At 42.5% G+C, this 18,820-nt stretch overlaps 1 long non-coding RNA gene across 1 annotated transcript; it reads right to left on the bottom strand.

The window, feature by feature from the left end:
* Positions 1 to 11,471: 11,471 nt before the first annotated feature.
* Positions 11,472 to 13,631, bottom strand: LOC149918160 (uncharacterized). Its single transcript, XR_016466031.1, has 3 exons — positions 13,287 to 13,631; positions 11,979 to 12,092; positions 11,472 to 11,903 (listed from the first exon to the last, which is right to left on the bottom strand). It is a non-coding gene; the product is annotated as an uncharacterized LOC149918160 (long non-coding RNA).
* Between the last annotated feature and the right edge of the window lie 5,189 nt (positions 13,632 to 18,820).

Raw genomic sequence — 18,820 nt, 5'->3', positions numbered from 1 at the left:
GGACAGCAAGGAGCATCAGTGCCTGCCCTTGTGATGGCAAAACCTTGCATTGGTCTGAAGGAGACTGTTCTGTGGGCCAACAGATAACCATTTGGGGTCAGAGGCTATCTAAAGATGGGGATGAATGGGATGGTGGTCATAATCACATTTCATTCTCTCATCCACAATTTCAGCTATATTTCCTCGCAGACCAAAGCCTCCTTCCTGTGCCCTGAATTTGTGGAGAGCATGGTTGGGGAAATATTTTTTAGTGCTGCAGTTTCTTGTAGAGTGGGCAAGATCAGCCTCAGAATGCCATTTGAAAAGCAAAACCTTCACACTGACCTATAGTGTTATTCAGGACCAACGCCAGCCCAGTGGGAGGTGGGCATCTCAACACTTCTTTTATGGTGTTTGAAAATGGACATTTCTGCTTGGCATGACCATCCCATGCCATGGTGATCCCAATCTGCCTTGTCTCCAGTGCCATGGAGTGTGTTTCCCCATGCAGCAGGGGGTGAGACAGAGCAAAGACATGCCAGAAAGGCTTCACCCCATTGCCTTCCCAAGCCAAATCACTTTTCTCCTTTTATTTATTTGTAGAAAAGCCACTGCATTTGCTGTCCTGGAGCCACCACAGGGCTCAGAGCAGAGCTGCAGGAGTAGACTTCACAATGTGACCCCAGAGTAATCCCAGACATTGACAAGGTATGTTCACATTCGGGCTTCATAAATACCATCTAGTAGAGGTCCCTCCAGCTTCTTTAGCATCTTGTGAGAGTTCTACCAGCACAGCGGCTGGAAACAGTTTACCTTTAGGTACCTTTACACATGGGAATTTTCATCTTATTCCTTATGCTTGCTGCAGCACCTGCCTGTCTTTTTATTCTGACTGGAAATGTAAATAGTGTGACAAGTAAATAGCATAGTTTTAATTGTAGTGACTAAGCTCTGTGCAGTGTTTCATAGCCGAAATATACTTCTATAGATTTAACTTGTTTCTAACATTGTTGCTTAGGAAAAAAAAAAAAAAGACAAACAAACCACCTGTGGTTAATTGTAAGGAGAACTAGCATTTATTTCTGAGTGAGTGAAAGCTTTCCAAATGCCTTTTCTTCTTCATAGTTAAATTATGGATTAGATGCCTTTCTGTCCTGAGGCATTAGCTGAAAGGTTGGTTGTGGTTGAGACTTTTCTTCGCTTTTTTATTCCTTGTGAACATAAGTATGGCAGAGTCAGGTCCTACAGTAGTAATTCTTTACTATTGCAGAGCAACACAGTATTATGGTATGAGGAATAAAGTACAGAAAACCAATGTCAACCCCTACTTTTGCACTAGGTATTGTAGCTAGTGACCTTCACAGGATGTGAACATTTCACTGACATAGTTCATCTTTTATTGATGAGCTTAGGCTGGAAGGGAAAGTTTATGTCAGAATCCAAATGCATATCAAACAGTCCTTGCAAAGAGCAGGGGCACTGTCTGCCGTTCCTGGAAGATAAAACTCTGCCAGTAACAAAACTCACGTTTCCAGGGAACCTTTGGTCTCTTAATGTGAACTCACCTTAAATAATACCGTACGTGGGTCCTAACAGCCTCAAATTACAGAGACAGGAAGCTCACAACACCTCATCAGTCCGTAATAGAAAGTACCAATCTAGACATAAAAGTCAGGCTGTTCATTCCCTCCCAGTGATCTTGAAGTGATTCTGTGACATCTCTGGGTCCTCTTGTTTTGTAGATGTTGGATAATCTCCCTTTGGCCTTTTCTGTTTAAAAGTCAAAAGAAGGCTTCAAAATATCAAGTAGCAGACTTCAGCAGCACTGGAGGTCTTTCTGTACTCTCCCTGGAGGTATCCCTACCTACTAGTCCCTGAGTAAAAACAAGTAGGTGTAATTTCTTCTTATGTCGCAGTGCAGGGACCCTTCTGCTGTTCCTTGGAAGTGAAAGCCAAGCCATTTCATTTCCTTTTATGTATCATCTAGCTATCTTGGCTGTACAGTAAATGGGCTGTGGTAAAGTCAGAAACTCCGTAACCATGAGGCTGTTCTCCTTCATATCTTGTTATGGAAAACAGTGCAGCACCCCCAGGTTGTGCTTGTATGTTCTCCATTGCTAACATATCATCTCTAATCCAAAATAGGGAACGTGAGGAATAAATGAGCTACTCGTGCCATATTTTCTTGTATGTTCTTATCTGTCTCTCTCCCATTGTTTTTATATGCATGCATGTATGTTTCAAGTACTAATATAAAAGTTTGGGGGAAGTGCCAGTGGTGAGTAGTGTGGGAAGGCAAAGGTGTCAGTGCTGGATCAAAGACCGTACTAATGTGTTGTAATTACAAAATACTGCAACAAACAGAAAATCAGATGTTCTGGGTCAGCATGACATTACCAAAAAAAAAAAACAAACAACAAACCACCATTCATTGTGGTAAAAGGGATGCTCCTAAACATGATAAGATTAAGCTGTCATCACTTTATTCCGTGCTGGGCCTAGAAAGGTTATGCTGACCTACTGATGCAGTGCAGAAACCAAGTATTTGGAGGTGATCCTTTCAGCTTCAGGGATGTATATCTCTGCAGCAGGGAAATGAGACACAGGATATTTCTAATCCCATCATAGAAAGAAATAATTACGTTCTCTAGGATGGCTGTAGCGGTGGCTGCTGGGACACCAGTCAACAAACAGGCATTTGATTCACAAGGTGTAAAATATTTCCCTTCACTATGGTAATACATATTATGAAGAATTTCTTTTGCTCATGCAGGAGTTGATGTTTTGCCTCCACACTCATTGAAAACAGTATTTCAATAAAATCAGGCAAATCTAAATCTTTTGCCTATTTTAAGGAATTAAAAAAAAAAAAAGTATAGATCTGGCAATATGATACAAAAGTGCTCCTGCTCTAAGTAGAGGTTTTCATTCATATTTGAATCAGCTCCATTAAAATAATCTCTGGTGCTTTCAGCTGCTACTAAAATCTCTCCAAGGAGGAAAACATGTTGTCATTATTACTGTTTCTGCACTCCACGCAAGTAAATCTGCTTGAAAAGAAAGAGGACAAAAACAATGCTGACTTAATAAGAACTGTTATCACCATTTTTTAAATTTTACACAAGTGTTTTCATTCCGAAGTTAATTTATTACAAGCAGTGATAGAATTCTCAAACTAATATTCTCAGAAAAAAATTGTCACAAGTATTTTAACAAGTATGAAGGGCCTCCTGATTGAATAGATGACATAGAGGCAGAGTTTAATTGAAAGACAAACAAACAAGTATGCTGATTCCAGCTGTACAGCTTGAAGAAGCACTAGCATGCAACAGGAATATAAGAGAGATTCAGAAAGCAACAAAGTGAATCGAACACAGATATCTCTAGCAGAGGACAGAGTTTTAGATTTGATGCTATTTGTTTCATGCATGAGCAATCTGTAGTTTAAATTTAAAAATCTACTTATGAAATCAGGAAAACCTACCAGAAAACAGTATTTTGGGATTCTGTACTAGGTTAATCCAGTATGTTCAAGTTGGACATTAGGAAATACCTCTACTCTCTGAAAGTGTGGTCAGGTGCTGGGATGGGCTGTCCAGGGAGGTGGTAGAGTCACCAATGCTGGGAGTGTTCAAGAAACATTTAAATGTTGTACAGAGGGACACGATTTAGTGGGAAATGTTGATGGTAGGTGAACAGTTGTACTGGATGACCTTGGAGGTCTTTTCCAACCTTGGTGATTCTGTGATTCTATGGGTAAATAAGCTGAGAAAGCGCCGTTATTCCCAAAGACTCCTGCCAGTAGGTAATAAGAAATACACAGCATGTATTAGACTATAGTCTGATGCATTTGGTTTTCTACTCAATCCCCTGTGAGAGTAATATGTGCAACACGGGGTTGGATTTGCGTACTGTATTGTACATGATGCCTGGTGTTTGCTACAAAAGACAAACATTTTTGGCTTTTTCTCTAATTGTTTGCAGTGGTGAAATGACTTTTCTGTGTACCAAATTTAAGATTTGTAAATACAAACTAGAGCAGCAGAGCTATGGAAGATGCACAGTTAAGCCACTGTTAAATCTCTTGAATAGTAAATTTCCTTGCACGTAGAACATTTTACCTCCCAACAAACTTACCCAGTGTCCACAGATCTGTGACTTGTGGCTGCTTCACTTGCGCCATCTGTAATGTACCTTGCTTGGAAGGAGAGTACTCTGCTTGAAAGCCACTCTCAAGCTGTAAAGGTTTCACTTAAATCCCCTTAAATTGTTGTGAAACTTAGAAACTATAGGATAGATACATGAACGGTGAAGTAGATTGAGAACTGGCTGACTTGTAGAGCTCACAGGGTTGTCATCAGCAGCACAGAGTCTGACCGGAGACCTGTAAATAGAAGTGGTCCCCAGGGTTCAGTGCTGGGTCCGATCTTGTTCAACATCTTCATCAGTAACCTGGATGAAGTGTTGGAGTCCATTCTCAGCAAGTTTGCTGATGATACAAAGCTGTGAGGAGTGGCTGACGTACTGGAAGGCTGTGCTGCCATTCAACAAGACCTAGGCAGACTGGAGAGTTGGGCAGAGAGGAACCTGATGAGGTTTAACAAGAGCAAGTATAGAGTCTTGCACCTGGGGAGGAATAACTGCATGAATCAGTATGGGTTAGGGGATGACCTGCTGGAGAGGAGCTTTGCAGAGAAGGATCTGTGTGTTCTGTTGGACAACAGTGTGTCCTCATGGCCAAAAAGGGCAACGGTATCCTGGAGTACATTAAAATGAGCTTGGCCAGCAGGTTGAAGGAAGTGATCCTTCCCCCCTACTCTGTCCTAGTGAGGCCACATTTAGAATACCGTGTCCAGTTCTGGGCTCCCCAGTTCAAAAAAGACAGGGATCTCTTAGAGGTCCAGCAGAGGGCCACAGAAATGATAAATGGCCTGGAGCATCTCCTGTATGAAGAAAGGCTGAGTGACTTGGGTCTGTTCAGCCTGGGAAAAAGACGGGGGGGATCTAATTAATGTTTATAAATATCTAAAGGAAGTTGGGAGGCAAATGAAAGAGGCCAGGTTTTTCTTAGTGGTGTGTAGTGAGTGATAGGACAAGGAGAAATGGCTTAAAATTTGAGCATAGGAAGTTCCATAAAAGCATGCAGAAAAAACTGCAGGTAAGGGTGACAGCACAGGAACAGGTTGTCCAGAGAGGTTGCAGAATTTCCTTCTATGGAGATATTCAAGACAGACCCATCTGGGTGCCTAGCTGTGTGACCTATTCTAGGGAACCTGCTTTAGCAGGGGGGTTGAACTCAATGGTTATTTGAGGTCCCTTCCAACGCCTGCAATTCTGTGATTCTGTGATTCACAGGTGTTCCTTTACTAATTTTACTGATCCACATAGCACTTCCTGCTACTTTAGTTTGTGCTGAAATTGCCTGGCTCAGAGAGAGCTACATGATTTACAGAAAAGCACCTTTTTTAAAACATGGTGGTCTGAAGTTGTGGAGTGGTCTTACACTCTTGAACAACTGAAAATGAGATCCTTAACAGTGGAGAAATCTGTAGTCTGAGTGAAAATGAAAATCCTTATCTACCTAGACGAAACTAAGAGCAGAGGTACACCTTTTTTTTCCTGAGACAAGGCTGCCCATATATATCTGTGTGGTCTTGTACACACTTGTTACTGGCTGAGCAATGGCAGTGCAGAGACAGGAAAACAGTTGTCTCCCATAGCTGTGTCTGCAATGGTCAAATCTACAAGATCATTAACGCAAGCTTAGTTATGGGATATCATCCTGTTCTTACTTCATCAGAGATGTCTTGTTCCCTGAAAACATGGAAACAACTTCACTTCCCATCTCTAGCAGCTGTCACTCAGTGTATTTCCTGAAGCTGCACTGCCAAGTTAAAAACAAAACAACCCAAAACCTTGAAATGCCTTTTTCCTATTTTAGAGTCACTGCGGAGTCAGTGCAATCCTGGTGAGTGTCTAATTGCCCTAATAGGGTAGCTCTTACTCACTGTCTGTAGGCTGACTGCTCCCCAAAGAGTCTCCATAAGGAGTCCTGCACTGACAGCTCAACCCAGGTATTGAGACAAACAGAAGCTCCAGGGAAAAGAGAGAAGTCTTTGAGCAGGAAATGTAGAATAGATCCCTGTCAGCTGTGCCTTTTGAGCCATCACTAAGATTTCCTCGGCTGTGTTGAAGCCTTCTGGGCATCTCACCCACTTAACCTAATTTTTTTGTTCAGGCTTTGATAACTTTTATTTTGTGTGTCTGTACTTCTGCTGAGTCACAAGAAACCATTGAAGTGAATTTCAAAGCTGTCCTCTTCAGCTGGTAATCAGCTGATTGTTTATGAATACAGCAGAAAATGGAACAGAGTTGATATGGATCATATGCTACTTGTATTGGATGTCTCTGTCATTTGTAGGATGCTAGGTTTTCAGCTGTGGGGCATAAATCAAAAGCATTAAAAAGTAACCCACCAGAAGTACTATGGTGACAAAGAAGTACCTGTGGGAAGAAACCCAGCTTAAGACAGCACAATTACTAGCATTATTCCATAAGACTCTAGAGCAGATTATTTTACTGACTATTTAATGTCAAGTGTTATGAATTCTTTGGCAATTAACCATCTTAACATATGGTGTTAAGATATTAAGTGTGGCAGGAAAATGTTCTGTTTTTTTGATTGACAAGTAAGGAGCACACTGGATCATAATGATCCATTCAGTGATCTCAGGAGGAATCCTACCAGAGAGACAAAACGCCTGACAAAAGCAGCTCTTTAGATAAACCTTTCAAAAGATAGCAGGCCCTGTTAAAATACTTCAGACTTTTCTGATGGCAAGTCATGCAGCTGGTCATGACTTACTATCAGTGCTGTGACCTGTATCTTACTCTTTTCACTCATGCACTTTCCACATGGCAGCGGGCATTGTTCTGCTTGCAAGGTCACTGTCACAGAGTCAGAATGGCAACAAAAATGAAAATACAAGGGTCACAGCAAGTGGCTTCAGGATAGAAACAGCTGCAGGCCTTCACATGGGTTACTGCAGCCTGTACCTTCAAGCACTCATATACACTCATCCCTGGCAATTGTTTGCTTAAGAATGAGCCCATTGGTAGAAATTAATTCGAGGTTTTAATTACCAGTCCTTTAAATTCTCCACTCTATTTTTTTCTGATAGAGCACTTGATTTCAGTCCTTCTTCCTTCTGTGATGCTTCATCCTCTGCTCTTGCTTTTTTTCTGCTTTTTCTTCTGCTCCCAGATGTGCATAGGTGAGGAAAGAGACCACTTTTTCATTATTTGAGTTTCTGTTGGCTGATGAAAGTAACTTTTGTTGCTCCTTCACTTCAGTTTTTCTTGAAGCAAAGAGTCTTTGCTACTCAGAAAGAAAGCAAGAACAATAGCATTAAGCTCATATCCCCTGCCTGAAACAAGTGCGTTTTCATTGTAGTCCTGCCCAGACAAGAAGTTTCCCTGTGAAGTGTGAGACAGATGGGCATGCAAAATTCTGATTCACCATTTTAGGTATCCCACAGTCAGCATGAGAAGAGATACTGAACAGTTAACCTGTGCATCACCTAAGACCCTTATCTGTAAAGTAAAAGGTGTCATATTTCTTTAGTACGTGGCTTTGCATTTTTAATTCTCAGTGGTTTTTCTACTCTTCTAAACTTGCATGTGACTATGTCAGTAGAGAGAAAAGAAATGCTGCTAACTATTTTTCTGCACGTCTTTGCCTCTATCCTGAGAAAACCAGGTTAATTGGCAAAGGCTAATCAGAAAATCATAAATGCTGTATTCTCTTGTTATTTCCAGGGCCAGGTTTCTTAATGTCAGTACCAAATATTTGTCTCATTGAGATGTTACATCTTGGGTTTGTGCTGAAGTATGAAGATTCAAAATCATACTGATTCTGTTACTGCACAGATGGCATCCTCATTTGGTATGTAAAACTTTTGTAGAGTAACAGTAGGACAGCTTTGAGTCGTGTGACTAAAGCTAACACTGCCTGCTCTCACACCTGGCAAACCGAAAGGCCAAGTGCATTTTATTTGTACAAAGAGATCCATGTACATCATAACAACAACTCATAGGCTTGCCTACAGTATAAATAATAAGAAAATTCATGGAAATAGCTGAGAGCACTGAAATACCTTTTCTGCTCTTTGAGAAAAGGGAAGTCAGGAGGTTGTGTTCATGATACAGCAACTAGAGAAGTTTCATGAGCAAAGCTTTTTGCCTTGATCGTCTTTGGGCTTGCTTGCTGTTAAAATGGTAAATGTGGGTATAGAAATGGGCCAAAAGGGAACTTCCCTTTCCAAAAGGGAACCTAATTCTCTGAAGAGTTTTTCTACACTCAGTAAATAAGGTGAATTAATTTAATGCCATCATTGTAGGACAGCCCAGTGAAATTGAATTAAAACTATGAGAACATTCTCTCTTAGTTACAACAAACCTAGCATTAAAACTACAACCAAATAAATAAAACGTATAACTACGCAAGTTCTTGAAGCCTTAGTCTGAATAATCAGAAACATTACAGCAACTAGATGTGAGCCAGAAGCATTGCTGTGAAGTAACTGCATATTTGGCATGAGCTATCTACAGCATCTGTTTGTACCTCAGCAGTGGTTTCTTCTCCCCATACCTCACTATCTCCTTTAAAGCATCTTTCAGTTGAGGTCTTGGTGCGTGTTGGCAGTGCTTTAAGCCATCCCACATGTTAATAGCATTACCAATAATTGCTTGGTACAGTTAAGGTTAACCAAAGATTTTAGGATGTATAGACCATCATACTGACCCGGGGAAGAGAGGGGTGAAGAACTTCTTTCCATGCTGCTAAGAAGTAAACAAAGTTTCTGAGCCCATGATGTTGAGTGCTCATAATTGCCTGGCCCTTCAATGCTATTTATATAAAATTATCATTTAGTGAACACATCTATAAATACCACAGCTCCCTTAGCAAGCACAATGTGAAAATAGAGCCTTGTGCATTTTAAGTTGGCCAAACAAGTATTTTCCAGCTGGTGAAACCTGTGAACATTCCAGCTGACTCTATTGGCATGGAACAACTGCACTGTTTTATTCCCAGATGAGGATTCAGCCCTGAAACATACAGTGACAGAGACTTCCTCAGAAATCCTGGTGTCTGGTAGGGTGGAGTCACATGTAATTTCAGTTCATTTTTTATTTTTATTTTTTTAATATCAGAGCTAATGGGTGTCTATACCCTTGGGGAATTTTAGCTCAGTCTTCCTGTAGATCACAGCAGCATAGGCTTTTGAATGTAGTGCTAAACAGTTGTTACTTTGTGTGTGTGAACCATGTGCTAAGAAACTGAGGTTAGTTAGCCCTTGTGTGAAGTTGGCTACTCCAAAACAAAAGGTATCTTGCTCCAGAAAACATGTAATTTAGTGAATGGCTTTTTAGCTAGCAAACGAACTGCATGTGATTCATTAAAAAAATGAGCCAGCAATGTGCCCTTGCAGCCCAGAAAGCCAAATGTATCCTGGAGCTGCATCAACAGAAGCATAACCAGCAGAGCGAGGAAGGTGATCCTGCCCCTCTGCTCTGTACTGGTGAGGCTTCGCCTGGCCTACTGCATCCAGATATGGTGTCCTCAGTACACGAGAGACAGACCATCCAGAGAAGGACCACAAAAATGAGCCCAGGGATGGAATCCTTCCCCTATGAGGACAAGCTGAGGGTGCTGGGGCTGTTCAGCCTGGAAGAGAAAAGGCTCTGGGGAGACATGAGAGCGCTCTTATCAGAGGGCTATAAAAAACAAGGGGACAGACTCTTTAGCAAGGTTTGTTGTGGAAGAACAAGGGGAAATGGTTTCAAACTAAGGGAGGAGAGACTGAGTTTGGATACAAGGAAGAAGTTTTTTTACAATCACAGTGGTGAGGCACTGGAACAGTTTGCCCAGAGAGATGGTAGATGCCCCATTCCTGGAGACATTCAAGGTCAGGCTGGACAGGGTTCTGAGTAACCTGGTGTAGCTGTAGGTGTTCCTGTTCACTGCAGGGGAATTGGACCAGTTGGCTTTTAAGGGTCCCATCACACTCAAACAGTTCTATAAGTAAGACTGGGTGCTCTTTAAATACTTTTGCTGAGAAATCAGGAATCCCTCAGAAAATAGACAGTTTCCAAAGAAATAAGCATAGAAAATTTTGGTTTGAATCACTCCTTCATACTTAGTCTTAAATCAGAGATGATGTTTTCTCTGCTACATTTCTAGGACCCATAGTAAAGTAGAAAGCTTAAGGGAAAAAACTGTGGAGCTAGTGATTTTAACCAGGGCTGTGTCCCTCCACACACAATGGAGTTTCTCCTATAACTTTTATGAAAGAAAAAAAAAATGGATGAAAGGACACCTAAAATCTCTGGAGAAACTGTGCTGCAAGGTTTGGATACTGTCAAACAAACACTCACTTTCAAGGAACTTGGGACCAAAAGCTAACCTATATGTCTGTGCAGCTGGCTTTACAACTGTGTAAGCAAAAGATGCTTACTTTCTGGTTGCAGTTCTCAGTTCAGAATTATTTCCACACTGCTCTAGGCGCTGATATGGAAAAACCTGCCTTTTTCAACATGCAGTATTTCAGGAGTGAGTTTTAGCACTCTTGCATTTCATAAATCTGCAACTTAAGCAGGCTCATCTAGGCTGCTAAATTGTTAGTTGCAATTTATTTTACAGTGCAGCGCTCAACACAGTTGTGCTGTCTGTGCTAGAGGCTATAGAACATACTGAAGATAATCAAGTGCTGATATAGTTGTTTCAGTGATTCCCCCTCCCAAAAAACATAAGCTTGGCCTCTTACCTTTACCATGGTATTAGTGCATAGCACAGCAACTTTGTCTAAGGATTTTGCAATGCACGTTCTTGCACCTGGAGCTGAAAACCTGAACTCCTGCTGACCTGCTTGCAGGGCCCTGTGCAGACAAGCGGTGTTTAATTGGTGGTGGTGGTACCATTAATATACTTCATTTAGGATACTGAAGACCAAACATGTTCCTCAATCCAGGCCTTATTTTCAGCACTGTGTTCTTTCTCCTGAGCATCACTGGGTCTTTTAGTGAAACAGAAGGGAGTGCAACCACTCCCTTCCCCTTCTTTTGGCTAAGTTTTACAGATAGCAAGAGCTCAGCAGCACAAGGACTGTTTTGACTTTGTGTTTTTCTGGTGTCCATTGCAACAAAGCTCTGGCCTGTCATTTGGTGCCTGAGCACTATTTGTACAAATAAAGTGGCCTGCTGAGCTGCTGTGTTAGTAACCAGCTTGAGCTGCCATACCTCACTCCTCCCTGTGCTTTAAAGGGGACTGAGGCCATCACAGGCAGAGGGCAGTAAGAGCTGATCCTCCCATTGCTGAAAGAATCACAGAGCCCCAGCAGCCTAAACTGACAGCACACCCACAGCCCTGCAGCCAAAATGACCTTTTTGCTGCAGCTTTCAGTGATTTCAGCATCACATTTATATCTGCCAAATTCAGGAGGTGACATGGTGACAACTAAAGATTAGAGCGGCCTTCTGTGTTTCCAAGAAAAAAAATTGGAGAAATATGATAAAATAAGCAAAGGACATTTCTTCTGCCTTCTGCCTGTTTCTAGGAAATGTGCTGATTGTTAGATTAAAAAAAAAAAAATGATTGATGCTTATTATCATTGCAACTCTGAGGGTGAGAAGCGTACACTAGAATATCCCAAGGGAATTGTGAAAGCCTCAGCAAACTGGCAGAGAACAAAAAACTAATTCCATAGTCTCTTTGGATGAGGTTGCATCATTGATCTTTTCTACCACAAAACTTCTGGCAAGGGATTTACTTTGTATATGTACAAAACGTTTTTGGTGTTGGTATTACCTGTCTCATTTCCTGCTGTGATGTTACGTCTTCTTGGCTCATGGAGACTTCTGAAGTCCTGTGAGTAATTAGGAGGTTAAACCAAAGAGCGGGATTACATTTAGATGTTTGCTGTTCTCTCCAGAAAACATACCCATTCTACCCTCCTCCTGAGCCAGCAGATTTTCCATGTGACCAGCAGTGGTTGTGAGGCTGATGAATCCCACAAGGTTGTACTGATGGTATCACAGGGACATCCTGATAGGCCCTGAGGGAAAAGCAAGGTTTAAAAATCAAAGTCCTGACTATCTTCTGGGATCATGAGAATCCTCACTTCTATATGTACTTCTGCACAGTGGCCAGAATGATCTTTTGGCCCTTATTTTCTCAAATTTGAATACTTTCTGTAGTGTTTGCCTGCAGAAACTCACCTAAGTTTGGTGTGTTTTCATTCATACAGAAGGTGCATGCTTCAGGGAAAACAGAACTGCTTTGCATCTTGGCTTACGGGTAAGTGATACTGATTTAGGAGATCAGCAGTTGGCATGAGAGGTTGCATTTAGCCCTGGAAGTTTTGCTGTTTCCTCAGGAGTGGCTGGAGCATTGGACAGGAGCATTGCTAACAGGCACAGAGTAAACTTCACTGATAAGGCTTGACTAGTAATCCTATGCACACCCCGCCCCAATGTCTGACATGACAGTAGGCACAAGCTCCTATCTGTTAATATCTGTGAGACAGGGCTCCTGATCCTGCAGCACAACTGCTTTGCTGATTGTGGCCCACAATGTCTTCTGCTGCACAGACTGGTGTTCAGACTTGTTCTGCTTCTGTGATTCTCCCTTAGATATCCCAAAATAAGACACTATGTAAAGACAGTTCTTTGAGATGGAGGGCATGACATATTCTTGGGGAAATAAATAAAACAGCCTGAGCACTTAACAGGACAACGGAGTTAGAATTACCAGCCCCAGAACAGAATTCAAACTCAAATGGGAATTTCTATCTGGAAAACCAAACCCACAAAACCAGATTTGTCAGTGCATCTGTGCTTGTCCAGCAAACGAGCTGCCATATTTTGCCACTAAAAATGTGTGAGAAAGCGCTGCCCATTCTGGCACAAGGCTTTGTTGAAGAACACCTGTGCTCTGCCCTCTGTACTTTATTACAGAGCATTTGCATTTTATTTGCATTGGTGTTTGGGCTTCCACTAGCTTTAATTATATATGGAAAAGTCTAATTCTGCTGCATATACCTCCCTGTGGACTAATTAGGTGAGTGATTGTGGAAAGCCATTAGAGAGGTTGCATCTATTATTAAGAATTTCATTTTAGAAATGGACCAATTATCTGAATTACCTCTCAGGACCTTCCCTGAACATTTGTTCATGAGCCAAACAGTGCTTTGCCACAGCTGGTAACAGTTTTTCCAATTAGCTGAATGAAGAAGGAAAAGCTTCCTTACCTGCGCAAAGCCAGCAGCAAGCTGACTCATGACAGTAGTAGAGGTGAACACAAAACACCATTTTGCATCTTACAGAATCTCTGTCCCCTTGCAAACTTCTCTTGACTTTCCCAACTTTGGTACAGAGCAACAATCCAGCAGGAGCTGCACTGTGCCCCCAGGAGACTTTTCCTGCTCATTTGTGAATTCTTCCTTCCTCTTTTGAAATGTGATAAAGCACTGGCTTATCTTAAAATCATTTCTCCCACCATGGTCTCAGTTTCCTCTATAGAGTTTTGCAAGAAATCAGCTTTTTCAGCATTAGCCTGGCCAGCACAGTTCTTGCTCCCCAAAGACCTGGGCTAGGGCTTGGCGCTGCCTCAAAAGAAATTCCAGTAGCTATTTGTAAGCCATATAGGTGTGCCTCATGCAGGCTGCAGTCGAGATCCATGTGATAGGTGGAAACATTTTAATTAAGTGGTATAATCTCTCCCACCAGATAAAGAAGAGCTCAGATAACTTCTCCAGCAGGAGGAATGCACGTGACCCTGACACATGATCTGATCTCATCAAGCTGCTACACAGCAACCAGTGTCAACACGTTGCCCAGGACAACAGGTACAGCAGGAGCTATTGGACAGAATACCTCCACCTCTGACGCCAGAAATGTTTGAGCTGCAGATTGTGGCCAAGTGGGAAATTACATCAGCTAATCCTATCACCAAATGTTTATGCTCTGCCCACATTTGCCAGCCTAAAGGTTAGAAAGAGCCTCACATGCCTGAGGATGCTTTAATGTCCCCATTACTGTGTTCATGTGCCCACAGTGACAGCACTGATGTTGACAAAGATGCTGAACTGCAGTATTTAGATGCTGAGAAGTTTCTCGCACTGGTCAGTGTTCTTCTTGCAGCAGAGTCTCCTGTCCTGCCCTAGTCACTTACAGCCCTGTGTTATTGCCATGTTTATCCAGGATAATTAGGTATTATGTACTGTTCTCCATTCTGCACTGTTGCAAGGCTGCTCACAGTTACCTGGGAAATTTCAATCTACCAGTTGTTTTTTTTTTCATAGAAGAACAACAGGTTGCACCACATCAGCAACAAGCTCTGAGCCATCTCCCAAAGAAAATGTCACAGCCCCCAGGAGACTATCTGGCTGGGAAAAAACAAAAATAATCAGGAGATAAATATCAGGAAAGCCCAAAACCCCTACACCACCTGGGGAAAATGAAATCTTGGCAGGCAATGGCCCCCAAACCCACAGGCTGTATCCTAGCCCTGCTGCAGGATGCCTGACAAGGACGCCTTGCACAAGGCAACCTCACTCATGACAACAAAGCTGCTGCAGCCGTCACTGCTTACGCAGGGGCCATCAGAGCCCTAACAGGAACTCCAGTGCCTCCAGGCAGCCTCCTCCCTTCAAGTGGGGCAAGGTAAGTGGCAAGCGCTCTGAGACCAGGGCTAAGCCTGGCTCAGGCTTTTAAGGGGAAAAGAAAAAGAAGAATTGATTCTATTAAAAGAAGCAGCAAAAAAGAAACCACACTTTTTTATTAAAACTGGTTGATTTCTGAGAAACCATGGGATGGTCAGTACATCCAGTAACAGCACTGGGCCTGCTGGCAGCTTGCTTTTCCACAAAATGACTTATCAGGGTGTATGCAAGCTGAGAAGATTTACTTGGCCTGCAAAACACCCCTGAGATATTAGTGTTCAACCCTTTGCCAAAGAGAGCAGAAAACACATTTTCTGCTTTGAGTTGGAGTGTTAGTTTCTTTTTTTTTTTTTTCGCTTGTACAAACATGGAGAAATTTTGTTGTACAGCAGCTACAAGAGCAGCTCTTGTGGATGGGCCATGTGGGGAGGTGAATGCATAGTCACTAATTCTGGGGCATGAGGTGGCCTAGTGAGCCCCAGCAGTGGTGGTACCCAGCTTGACACTGCATAAGCTTTGCATTGCCTTCTGGGGCTTCTCCCTCCCCCAGGGCTGTCTTTTACCCCATTTTGAGTCTCTCTTCTTGCTCCCTTGGTGCCATGATGGCAGCAGAGGACATGAGACAGCTTTTCCTCCTGCAGTTTTGTCTCAGTGGCTTTATAGCCAACTTCAAAAGGTTTGAAAGAAAAAGCAAAATCACTGTTTTTGTTTTTTAAATCTTTGCTGCTCAAAGCAGTCCTTATTCATCACTAAAATATCTGCATGCTCATGTCTGCATGGCAAACAGTATACCTCCTGCAGCATGTTTCAGCAAGATGACTTGCAAAGTCAGAGAGCTAGTGTAGTTTGTATATCAAAGATAGGGGAAAAAAAAACAACTACTTGTGCAAGGTAGACACCTTCCTTTACTCTTGAACTGTCACCTTTGAAAGAAATTCCTGGTACTCATCATGCCGATACACATCTCAGTGCAACAGGGGCACTTCTGAGCAACACCTAAAACTCACCAGGAAATGATTCTGTAAACCACACTGATCACGATGAATATAATTCCTAGCATGGGGCTTTCTTACACACCCATCGACTCAAAAAGTAGAGCTGCCCAACAGGGCTATCTGCATCGTTATGACTGTAGGTAGAGAACTTATCAGGTGTGGAGGAGCAGGCACCATCCTAATCTGAAATTGCTCATTTGCTTGATAAGTTAAGCAATCTCTAACTATAGAAGAGCTATTCACACTAATTACACTGCTGATGTGGAAATAATTAAGCAGCAGTTCATTGCAGGTGCAGTATCCTGATAGGAATAACATTACTAACAGGGGAAGAGCAGAGGTGCAGTAGGAAAAGTGTGCCATTAAGTTAGTGAAGGTGCTGAAAAAACCTCACCAGGCTGATGGGCTACAGAAAACCACTATGGCCGGATTTCCATGATAGGAGTACTCAAGACCACTGCTGGGCACACTGTGGGATACTGGCCTGATGCTTGGCCATAAGCAAGCACCTGGGGAAAGTAAGCAAATCTGCACCAACTCCAGGTGGTTGCTAGAGGCAGGTAAGCTGCTGGGAACTGGGTGTTTGGGAGTGGTACTAAACAAAAAAGTCTGTGAGATTTAAGTTTTTAATGGTTGTAGTTTAAGTGAAGCTCAGGCTCCTGCAAAGAAGAAGCATAAGCATCAGTTAGTTAATCCAATAAATGGAAGAGTATTTTTTTCTTATGGAAGAAATTTTTTACTGTGAGAGTGGTGAGACACTGGAACAGGTTGCCCGGTGAGGCTCTGAATGCCCCTTCTCTGGAAGCATTCAAGGCCAGGCTGGATGGGGCTTTGAGCAACCTGGTCTACAGGGAGGTGTCCCTTCCTCTAGCAGGGGATTGGAACAAAGTGATCTTAAAGGTCCCTTCCAACCCAAACCATTCTATGATTCTTAAAAATGGGGGCTGGGGGAACCATTTTTTAATTTCCCTGCTAGGTACATAAGTTGTGGGGAAAATAAGCTTTGCTCAGTTTGCACATTAGTCATCAGAAATGTTAGTGGTGCTTTTCCCACCACTCCAGTTGAAGGCTCATCCCTTCATACACTGCTGCTTTAGTAGATTAAAATGTAGTCATCAATGCTGGCTTGTACATGAACCTTAATAGTCAGAGATCAGGCTGAGAACTATCATTGCTGATTTTTGTTGAACAACTTAAAATATTAGATCCATAGAAGCTTTAAGAAAAGGCTATGGTGGCTTTATCTGCTCCCCGTGTTGCTAACTCTGAGAACCACTGTGCTTTTTGCTTTGCTAATGACTAATTTTTCTAGCGCTTAAGGCTGGAATTTGCTCTTCAGGCCAACCACATCCTTGCTCTAGTGCCACTGACTTCAAGTGATAAAACAGCAAATAACTGGGCTCACAATTCTTTCAAATTTTTATTCTTTTTATGTATTGTGTACAGTGCTTGTCTAAAAGGAGCAGCGAATATTTTGCTTTCCACAATTTGTCTACAAAATCCTCACAAAGAAGGGTTCATCAGCGATTTCTGACAGGCTGGCAAGAGGTGGAGACGGTTTATGGAGGAGGAGATCAACTCAAAGCCACCCAACTCCCACCAGGGAGTTCAGCAGGAGCAAGTAAATCATTGCTCCAGGCAGTAATTCTATAGCCTGCATGGGAAGTGGCTGACTGTGCCAGAGTCCTGAGGTACCTGGACTGAGGTATGTTCACAAAGTGTTTTAGTGATGGAATTAGAACAACTCTGGACAATGCACAGCTTTTGGTCCCAGTTTGTTAAAAGGAAAGAGCTTGATTGATGTCTGAACCAAGACTGCCAGATAAGGTATGTTACAACAGCAGAGAGAGAAAAAGAGACTTGTAGCTTGTCTAAGCATCATCACTGTGTAAACGAGGTGCTCCTTACTGAACAAGTTAGCTTAAAACACATAGATATTTGTGTTCTAAGGGCAACACCTCTTTTTGTGGCAGAAATAGATTACATTTCTATGGGAGTCAGTGCTGCTTCACAGTTTCAAACCACTGGGATGGCTGCTTAATTCAGATAGCTCCTCATACAGAGAGGGAACCAAATTGGATGTTTCTGTACCATTTCCATGTAAGACATAAGACTTGCCATACCAGTCATTGCAATCCTAATACCCCAACCGCTTTACTAAAAATATACAGAATAACTTAGTACTCTCCCAGCCGTGTTAAACACCGGAGCCAAGAAGATGGCGCGACAGAAGCAGCCCCATTGGGGCACTACAGGAGAGTGGCCTTGCTGGTAAGGCTGCAAGAAGAAAATGGCGATACAAAAGCTACTGGGTAAGACTACCACTGACGTTCATTTAACCGATGGGGTATTTTGTGCTCCCTACCCCTATAGTTCTTTCCTGGCAGACCAATAGCGTCCCTGCAGTGTAGATGGCCCTGCAATATGTGAGCAGTGTACTCTAAGCTGCTTTAGCCAAAAGGCATTACGTAAGTTAACCTGTGCAAGCTGTTTTCTATAAAAGGAGCAAGTGGTATTTTTAGCAGGCTTTATGTAGTTGCTTGGCAAGGGGAAGAAACAGGAGATGCCTCAGCACCTGGAAAGGAGCCTGCCAGACCAAGCCCCTGACCCCATCACAGTGACTACGATCGCTGGGTTTGGGATGTGAGGGGGCACATCCCTGTTACTGGACCTGTTCACAACAGTCTTTCCTAACGCCAGTTTTTATTCAGCTTCCTGTGCCACTGAGTCTAGGGCTTTTTCTGCATCCCTAACTGGCCTTCAGCAGGGTCAGAGGGGCTCCCTGTGCTGTTAGAGACATCCTGGGGAGATCCTACCTCCATCAGCACCTTGCTGACCATGCTTTGCACACACCTCCTAGTAAGGAAGAACAGCTCCCCGATATGCACAAAAAAAAAAAAAAAAAACACACGGGGGAAAAAAAACAATCTAGTGGCTGGGATTTGTAGCTGTCTTCCTTTTTGTTACTACCTCATGTGCACTTACCTATTTTTCCCTATTTTCATAACAGGAACATGCTGATTCCTGCAGAGAATGGTCATCTGGGTAAGTGCAAATTTAAAAAAGCTAAGACTCTATGAAGTATGTGTGAACCTCTGTGAAGGGTGTGTGAAATTGATAGCTGCC

This window comes from Phasianus colchicus, chromosome 4 (assembly GCF_987193195.1).
Source record: "Phasianus colchicus chromosome 4, bPhaCol1.hap1.1, whole genome shotgun sequence".
NCBI classification, from domain to species: domain Eukaryota; kingdom Metazoa; phylum Chordata; class Aves; order Galliformes; family Phasianidae; genus Phasianus; species Phasianus colchicus.
The sequence above is the reverse complement of the archived record's forward strand: the minus strand, read 5'-3'. Positions and strand labels throughout refer to the sequence as shown.